The sequence below is a fragment of the Oryx dammah genome, unplaced genomic scaffold (genome assembly GCF_014754425.2).
Source record: "Oryx dammah isolate SB20612 unplaced genomic scaffold, SCBI_Odam_1.1 HiC_scaffold_23, whole genome shotgun sequence".
Classification (NCBI taxonomy): domain Eukaryota; kingdom Metazoa; phylum Chordata; class Mammalia; order Artiodactyla; family Bovidae; genus Oryx; species Oryx dammah.
In genome coordinates, this window is record NW_024070207.1 from 90,057,502 (window position 1) to 90,066,678 (window position 9,177).

The 9,177-nt window shown below is 39.0% G+C and overlaps 1 non-coding gene across 1 annotated transcript; it reads right to left on the reverse strand.

Annotated features, from left to right (window-relative positions):
• Nucleotides 1–2,147: 2,147 nt before the first annotated feature.
• TRNAG-CCC lies at nucleotides 2,148–2,220 on the reverse strand. Its single transcript has one exon. It is a non-coding gene; the product is annotated as a tRNA-Gly (tRNA).
• Between the last annotated feature and the right edge of the window lie 6,957 nt (nucleotides 2,221–9,177).

A 9,177-nucleotide genomic window follows, 5' to 3' on the forward strand; every position in this document is an offset into this window, starting at 1 on the left:
TGACTGTATAGAGCGTCTCCATTTTTGGCTGCAAAGAATATAATCAATCTGATTTCGGTGTTGACCATCTGGTGATGTCCATGTGTAGAGTCTTCTCTTGTGTCGTTGGAAGAGGGTGTTTGCTATGACCCGTGCATTTTCTTGGCAAAACTCTATTAGTCTTTGCCCTGCTTCATTCTGCATTCCAAGGCCAAATTTGCCTGTCACTCCAGGTGTTTCTTGACTTCCTACTTTTGGATTCCAGTCCCCTATAATGAAAAGGACATCTTTTTTGGGTGTTAGTTCTACAAGGTCTTGTAGGTCTTCATAGAACCATTCAACTTCAGCTTGTTCAGCATTACTGGTTGGGGCATAGACTTGGATTATGGTGATATTGAATGGTTTGCCTTGAACATGAACAGAGATCATTCTGTCATTTTTGAGATTGCATCCAAGTACTGCATTTCAGACTCTTTTGCTGACCATAATGGCTACTCCATTTCTTCTCAGGGATTCCTGCCTGCAGTAGTAGATATAATGGTCATCTGAGTTAAATTCACCCATTCCAGTCCATTTTAGTTCGCTGATTCCTAGAATGTCAATGTTCACTCTTGCCATCTCTTGTTTGCCTTGATTCATGGACCTGACATTCCAGGTTCCTATGCAATATTGCTCTTTACTGCATCAGACTTTGTTTCTATCACCAGTCACATCCACCGCTGGGTATTGTTTTTGCTTTGGCTCCATCCCTTCTTTCTTTCTGGAGTTATTTCTCCACTGATCTCCAGTAGCATATTGGACACCTACTGACCTGGGGAGTTTCTCATTCAGTATCCTATTATTTTGCCTTTTCATACTGTTCATGGGGTTCTCAAAGACAGAATGTTGTCCACTGGAAAAGGGAATGGGAAACCACTTCAGTATTCTTGCCTTGAGAACCCCATGAACAGTATGGGTGAATATAGTAACAGCCAATAAAGTCACAGGAGGATCTTCATTTGAAGAGAAGAAAAACTCAAAATATTTTTTGGTTTTGTTATATTGGATTTTTCCCCCTCAAAATGTACAAATAGAGGAGAGATACATGGGTTCACAAAAGAGTCAGACACAACTTAGCAACTAAACAACATTAAAAATTAGCTCTAAGTAAATAAAAAATTTCTGATCTTGATAGAGGCTAAATTAAAAGCTATTAGGTAGACCCTTTCATAGTGTAAAGTTATTTGTGGGGGAAACTGACTCAGAAAACCCAGCATTCATAATATATTGATAAGTAAAAGCAGACTACTACAAAATAGCATATGTATATTAGAGTTTTATATATATATATATATACACATATAAAGAAGAATGTAAGGGAACTTATCAAAATGGCAACAGTGATTATCTCTAGGTGGTAAGATTATAGGTATTCAAAATTTTTTCCTTGTGTTCTTTTATGTTTTCAAATTTTTCTCCCTTGAGAAAAATTAATTCCATAATTATTACTTCCACAATTAGAACTGAATAAAAATCAAACAACAAAAAAGAAAATCAAACTCAAGATGGAAAGAGTGAGTGGGAACCATTCAAGAATGTAATTCACCATGCTCCTAAATGTATTTATCTTCAGTGTAATAGCTATTTTTCTTACCTTTGGCTGCCAAGAACCTTTTGAAATCCTTCCTATTTAGGAATTTAGGATTTTCCAATCGCATGACTCTCTAAGTCCCCTAGTGTCAAAGACAATGGTTCATTTTCCCAGAATGTCTTGTATCTAAGGCACAATTCTTTGATCAAGGCTCTTTGTGACCAGACAGAGCAATAGAGGTGAAACTTCTCTTCAGAAGCCCATGACATTAGGAGGCAAACATCCCATGGAATCCATGGCTGAATGGCATTCACTTTTCAAAGCCAGAGGTGGCTGAAATCCTAGTAGGAACCTTCTTGGCTTGGTGATGGTGGCTGTAGGATCTTCATAGGAGCAGTTCTGACATGTGGTTGGGGTCTTATCTGGGCTGTGAAGCCTCTCTGCCAGATTCTCCTGTCTTCCAGGAGATTCTGTGAATTATTTAGCACCCTTTCATAAATCCCACTTCTGCTCTACCTAGAATGAGGGTTTTTTTTTTTTTTTAATTTATTTATCTATTTGGCTGTGTTGGGTCTTAGTTGTGGCATGTGGCACCTTGTTCCCCAACCAGGGATCGAACCTGGGCCCACTACATTGGGAATGTGGTGTCTTAGCCACTGGACCACCAGGGAAGCCTTTAGAGTAAGTTTTGTTCACAACTAAGAACCTTGATTGTTATGTACTGAATTGTGTCTCTCAGTTCAGTTCAATCGCTCAGTCGTATCCAACTCTTTGTGACCCCATGAATCGTAGCACGCCAGGCCTCCCTGTCTATCACCAACTCCCGGAGTTTACCCAAACTCATGTCCATTGAGTCGGTGATGCCATCCAGCCATCTCATCCTCTGTCATCCCCTTCTCCTCCTGCCCCTAATTCCTCCCAGCATCAGGGTCTTTTCCAATGAGTCAACTCTTCACATGAGGTGGCCAAAGTATTGGAGTTTCAGCTTTAGCATCAGTCCTTCCAAAGAACACCCAGGACTGATCTCCTTTAGGATGGATTGGTTGGACCTCCTTGCAGTCCAAGGGACTCTCAAAAGTCTTCTCCAACACCAGAGTTCAAAAGCATTAATTCTTTGGTGCTCAGCTTTCTTTACAGTCCAACTCTCACATCCATACATGACCACAGGAAAAACCATAGCCTTGACTAGATGGACCTTTGTTGGCAAATTAATATCTCTGCTTTTGAATATGCTATCTAGGTTGGTCATAACTTTCCTTCCAAGGAGTAAGTGTCTTTTAATTTCATGGCTGCAATCACCATCTGCAGTGATTTGGGAGCCCAAAAAATAAAGTCTGACACTGTTTCCACTGTTTCCCCATCTATTGCCATGAAGTGATGGGACCAGATGCCATGATCTTAGTTTTCTGAATGTTGAGCTTAAAGCCAACTTTTTCACTCTCCTCTTTCACTTTCATCAAGAAGCGTTTTAGTTCCTCTTCACTTTCTGCCATAAGGGTGGTGTCATCTGCATATCTGAGGTTATTGATATTTCTCCCGGCAATCTTGATTCCAGCTTGTGCTTCTTCCAGCCCAGCGTTTCTCATGATGTACCCTGCATATAAGTTAAATAAGCAGGGTGACAATATACAGCCTTGATGCACTCCTTTTCCTCTTTGGAACCAGTCTGTTGTTCCATGTCCAGTTCTAACTGTTGCTTCCTGACCTGCACATAGATTTCTCAAAAGGCACATCAGGTGGTCTGGTATTCCCATCACTTTCAGAATTTTCCACAGTTTATTGTGATTCACACAGTCAAAGGCTTTGGCATAGTCAATAAAGCAGAAATAGCTGTTTTTCAGGAACTCTCTTGCTTTTTCGATGATCCAGGGGATGTTGGCAATTTGATCTCTGGTTCCTCTGTCTTTTCTAAAACCAGCTTGAACATCTGGAAGTTCATGGTTCACGTATTGCTGAAGCCTAGCTTCGAGAATTTGTGTCTCTACCCCCATTCATATGTTGAAGCCTTAATTTCCAGGACCTCAGAATCTGACTGTATTTGGAGATAACGCCTTTAAAGATTAAAGCAGGCCCTTAAGGTGCTTCCCTGATGGCTCAGTGGTTAAATGATTTTCCTGCAATTCAGGAGACAGGGTTCAATTCCTGGGTCAGGAAGACTCCCTGGAGATGGAAAATGGCAATCCATTCCAGTATTCTTGCAGGGAGAATCCCATGGACAAAGGAGCCTGGTGGGCTACATACAGTCCAAAGGGTCTCTTAGGATAAATGCTAATATAATCCAACTGATGTCTTTATAAGAAGAGGAAGAGACAGCAGGGCATATGCACAGAGGAAAGGCCATTTGAGGATACAGAAGGTGGCAGTTTGCAAGCCAAGGAAAGAGGCCTCAGAGGAAGCTAGTCCTGTGGACACCTTGATTTAGGACTTCTAGCCTTCAGAACTATGAAAAAATAAATTTGTCTTCTTTAGGCCACTCAGCCCATGGTATTCCATTTTAGCAACTGGAGCAAACTAATACACTGACAATACAAGGATCTACAGTATTTTTACAGAAAAAGCCCAAACCTATGCTTTATTCATGCACTCTATGAAAAGCCACAGCAAAGGCCAAGAAGGTGTGTGGGCAACTCTCCAGTTACCAGGGAGACAGACTCAGAAATCTAACGGCAGTTAAGGCACATACAGAGAATCATAGTTCACAACCAAGGGGAGTGGGCAAGAGACAGAAGGCAAAATTCATGTCCAAAGGTCAGCATAGTAGCCCACTGCTAAGGCAGGAACAAGAGTGACCAAAGGTAAAGAGTGGGCAAGTAATGGAAAACACCAGCTCCAAAGAAAATGGATTCAAAGGCAAATGTTTTCCTTTTATTTTAAATAACATGTATTTCTTTTTATTTGGTTATAAAACATTATATGCTCATTGTAGAACATTTGGGAAATACTGAACAACAAAATTAAATTTTCACTCACACATAAATAAACCTTACCAACAAGCCTCCAACCTAGAGATAAGCACTGTTAAAATTTGGGTAGATTTCCTTCTGGTCATTTTTCTATGTATATATAACACATTAAAAAAATCCTGACTCGCATGTACTGTGTTGTCTGTTTCTACTGTGGATCCATTTGTTTTACTTAACAAGGTAGTGGGAACACTTCCCGTGTCAGAGTCTTATATGAGCCTCAGGGGGTTGGTCTGTCCAGGGCCAGCAGATAGAAAGGGAATAAGGCTGAACCAATTTGCAGAGATACTTGAACTTGAAAATAAGGTCAGGTCCTAAAAATAGAATAGATTCATATTGCTTCATTCAAGGATGTCTCCCACGATCTTGTCATTTATTCACTGCTTGCTTGTGAAAAAAAAATGTCTCATTTTAGAAATCCATAACTCAGATATTTTTAAAAAGTCATCTTAGTGAGATTGTATTACAGTTTATTGAGTTTAGAAATTCTCTATTGATTCTGCCATCAGCCTTCCCAAGTTTTTTTTTTTTTTTTAAAGCAGCCTGCACTTGTCAAAAAATTACTCTAAATAGCCTGTAAACCACTTGAATTTGCCCTTTATGTAGTAAAATTGGTCAGTTTCCCAACAGCAAAGAAGAAAGAAAATATGGATTGGCAGTAACCAATATTACTTTTTAAACTAACAAGGTTGGCTCTCTAAAGCCAGGGTTTTAGTAGGAGACGCAAGTAGTTTCAGCCTTACACAACTGTTAACTAAGGTTTTCAAACCCTGCAGGGGAAAAGAGCACTCTTTTGTTTCTGCTTTGAGTTCAGGGCTGTAATTTCTCATCTTGCTGGGCTAATCGGGGACAATGCTGACTTTTCACTAACCAGATCTAGAAGCCCCAAAGGAACACAGCTTAAATCACACCCAGTAACAAATTGGAAGCCTTTGTCCTCTGATAAGGCTGGACATTTTGTGAGATGATTATAACCTTCTCACATTTGGTCTTGAACTCCGCCTATATTTCTGTGGTTGCCTCCTGGTGAAAGCCTTTTGGATTTCTACTTCAGATAAAGCAGAGGAATCTCTGGTCTCAGATGTGTGTTGAATTGGGGAAAATATACGTAACACAAGTATATCATTTTATTCATTTTTAAGTATGCAGTTGTATGGCCCTAAGTATATTTCCATTGCTATGCAAACATCACCACCATCCACTTGCTGAGCTTTTCCATGTTCTCCAATACCCACTAAACACCAACTTCTCGTTCCCTGTCTCCCAGCCTTTGGCAACCACCACTGTTCTCTGTCTCAATGAATTTGACTACTCTAGGTAACTCATATAGGTAGAAACACACAGTATTTGTCCTTTTATGACTGACTTATTTCACTTAGCATAGTGTCTTTAAGGTCTGCACATATTGTAATGTGTCAGAATCTCACTCCTTTTCAAGGCTGAATAATATTCCATTATACATATATTCCATATTTTGTTTATCCATTCATCTGTTGATACCTGGATACTTGGGTTGTTTTTACCTGTTGGGTATTGTGAATAATGCTGCTATATACATGGGTTTTGAGTCCCTGCTTTCAATTCTTTTGGTCATATCTTTAGAAGTGAAATTTTTGGATCATAGGGTAATTCTATGTTTACTTTTTTGAAGAACTGCCATACGAATTTTTCCAAATGATTACACTATTTTACATTCCCATCAGCTGAGAGTAAGTGTTCCAATTTCTTCAAATGTGTTTTAAAGTATCCATGTTCACATCACCAAATCATCGTTTCTATCATCCCCAAGAGCTTTTAAAACCTTATTGATTTATTTATATTTGGCTGTGCTGGATCTTGGTTGCTGCACCTGGGCTTTTTCTATTTGTGGTGCTTGGGTTTCTCATTGTGGTGGCTTCTCTTGTTGCAGAGCACAGGCTCTAGAACGTTTGGGCTTCAGTCGTTGCACCGCACCAGCTCAGTAGTTGTGGTGCATGGCCTTAGTCGGCAAGTGGCATGTAGGGTCTTCCCAGATCAGGAATTGAACCATTGTCCCCTGCATTGGCAGGTGGATTCTTAACCACTGGACCACTAAGGAAATCCCCAAAAAGCTTTTTAAAAAATGGTTGCTAAACTTTACTGTGGATAAGAATAACCCAAAAGGTGTATTAAAATGCTGATTACTGCCCTTTTCTTAGATCTTCTCATTCAGTAGGTCTTCAGGTAGGTCAGGAATCTGTATTTTCATACAGTTGTCCCAGGTAGCTCTGATGCAGGTGGGTCTATGTGTTACGCTTTGAGAAAAACTGAGATAAAAGTTCTAAACTCAGAAGTGATTCCCTCAGGAGCCAAAGCTTAAAGTTTTACCTTTTCTTGAATTCAACTCACTTTGATATGTTAGTGAATTTTAGGTCTGTTCTTGAGTGACTGTATGCAGTCAATGTAGGGAAAATTGATTACAAGACTTCAGGACAAAAAAAACAAAAACAAAAACAAAAAGACTTCAGGACAAAAAGACTTACTTCCTGACTTTTTCAGCTGTCTACATTTTAATAGTCTTTTACATTTTCTCCTATTTTTTTCTGTATTTTCCAAATTTCCAACATTAGACATGCATTACTTTTATTATTAGAAAAATGGTTCTCAAGTCATTGAACCAAAGAAAAAAATTTTAAAGGTTCAAATATTTCCTCTGTGAAGTTTTTTCTTCCCACTTCCCTTCCCCCCAAGTCATATAAATCACTCTATGTCCACGCTTTCCTGACGTATGGTTTATAACTTTTCTAGACTATATCTCTCATTGAATGACAGTGGTTGCACTTAATAGAAACTTCAGACAGGAGGCTGGTTTGTCTCTTTAACACGGCCACAGTCTCTTTAACAGGGCCACACAAGTGATAGGAATAAACGCTGGAGGCGGGAACATTGGATACTTTCCACCTGCTCACCCCAAACTCCCAATCCATCCCTCCCCACTACTCCCTCTGCCCCTCCTCTTGGCAAGTTCTCTATGTCTGTTTCTGTTTCATAGACAAGTTCATCTGTGTCCTAGTTTGGATTCCACATATAAGTGATATCATATGGCGTTTGTCTTTCTCTTTCTGACTTCAGTATTTTATTCTGATGGTATTATCAATTGAACTGTTTTCTTAATTTCACCTTTTGATGGTTCATTACAAGTGTAGTAATATACTTGGTTTTTGTAAATTGATCTTGTATTTTGCAATCTATCTGAACTCATCATTAGTTATAATAGTTTTTTAGTGGATTATTCAGGAATTTTTGTATCAAAGATGTTATCTGTGAATGCACATAGTTTTACATCTTCCTTTCCAATCTAGATGCCATTTCTTTCTTTTTGTTGCCTAACTACCCTTGCTCAACCCACTCCAGTATTCTGCCTGGGAAATCCCACAGGCAGAGGAGACTGGAGGGGTATAGTCCATGGAGTCACAAAGAGTTGGACTCCACCGACCACAACAACATAATGTACAACAACTTCCCTTGCTAGAACCTCCAGTACAACATTGAATACAAGTGGCTATAGCAAATATTCTTTTCTTATTCATAATCCTAGGAAGAAAGCAGCTGGTCTTTTGCCATTAAATGTGATATTTGCTGTTGGTTTTTTATTATGTCCTTTATCAAGTTGAGAAAGCTCCCTTCTATTCCTAGTGTGCCATGTTTGGGTTTTTTTTCTCTTTTTGGTCATGAAAGAGTGTTGGATTTCGTCAAAAGCTTTTCTATGTTTATGGAGATGATCATGTGGCTTTTGTTTTTTATTCTATTGATGTGGTGTATTATTACATTAATTGGGTTTTTAGATATTAAGCCTTGTATTCTTGGGATAAATCCTGCTTAGTCATGGTGTATAATTCTTTTTATATGTTGCTAGGGTTGGTTTGTTGAGAAGTTTTGCATCACTATTGATAAGAGATATTCGTCTGTGATTTTTCTTTTCATGCAGTGTCTTTATCTGACTATGTGCTATGTGCTTAGTTGCTCAGTCATGTACAGCTTTTTGTGACCCTATGGACTGTAGCCTGCCAGGCTCCTCTGTCCATGGTGATTCTCCAGGCAAGAACACTGGAGTGGGTTGCCATGCCCTCCTCCAGGGGATCTTCCCAACCTAGGGATCGAACCCAGGTCTCCCTCATTGCAGGCAGATTCTTTACCATCTGAGCCACAAGGGAAGCCCTTTATCTGACTACAGGGTTGGGATAATTCTGGGCTCATAGAATGAGTTAGGAATTGTATCTTCTTTTTTCATTTCCTAAAAGAGCTTGAGGATTGGTATTAATTGTTCTTTAAATGTTTGATAGAAATTATCAGTGAAGGCTTTTGGTTCTGGATTTCTCTTTGTTGACAAGTTTTTGATAACTGATTCAATCTCCTTGCTAGTTATAGGCCTACCAAGAATACTTTTTTTCTTGAATCCATATGGGTAGTTTGTGTCAGTCTGAGAATTTTTCCATTTCATCTAAGTTATCTAATTTATTGGCATATAATTATTTTTATTTCTTTAAAATTCTTATCTCTGTAAAGTTGGTATTAATTTCTCCTTTTTCATTTCCAGTTCTAGCTATTTGAGTCATCTCTATTTTTTTCTTGGTCAGTCTATCTAAAGATATGTCAAATTTGTTAATCTTTCAAACAACCAGCTTTTGGTTTCATTGATTTTGGCTA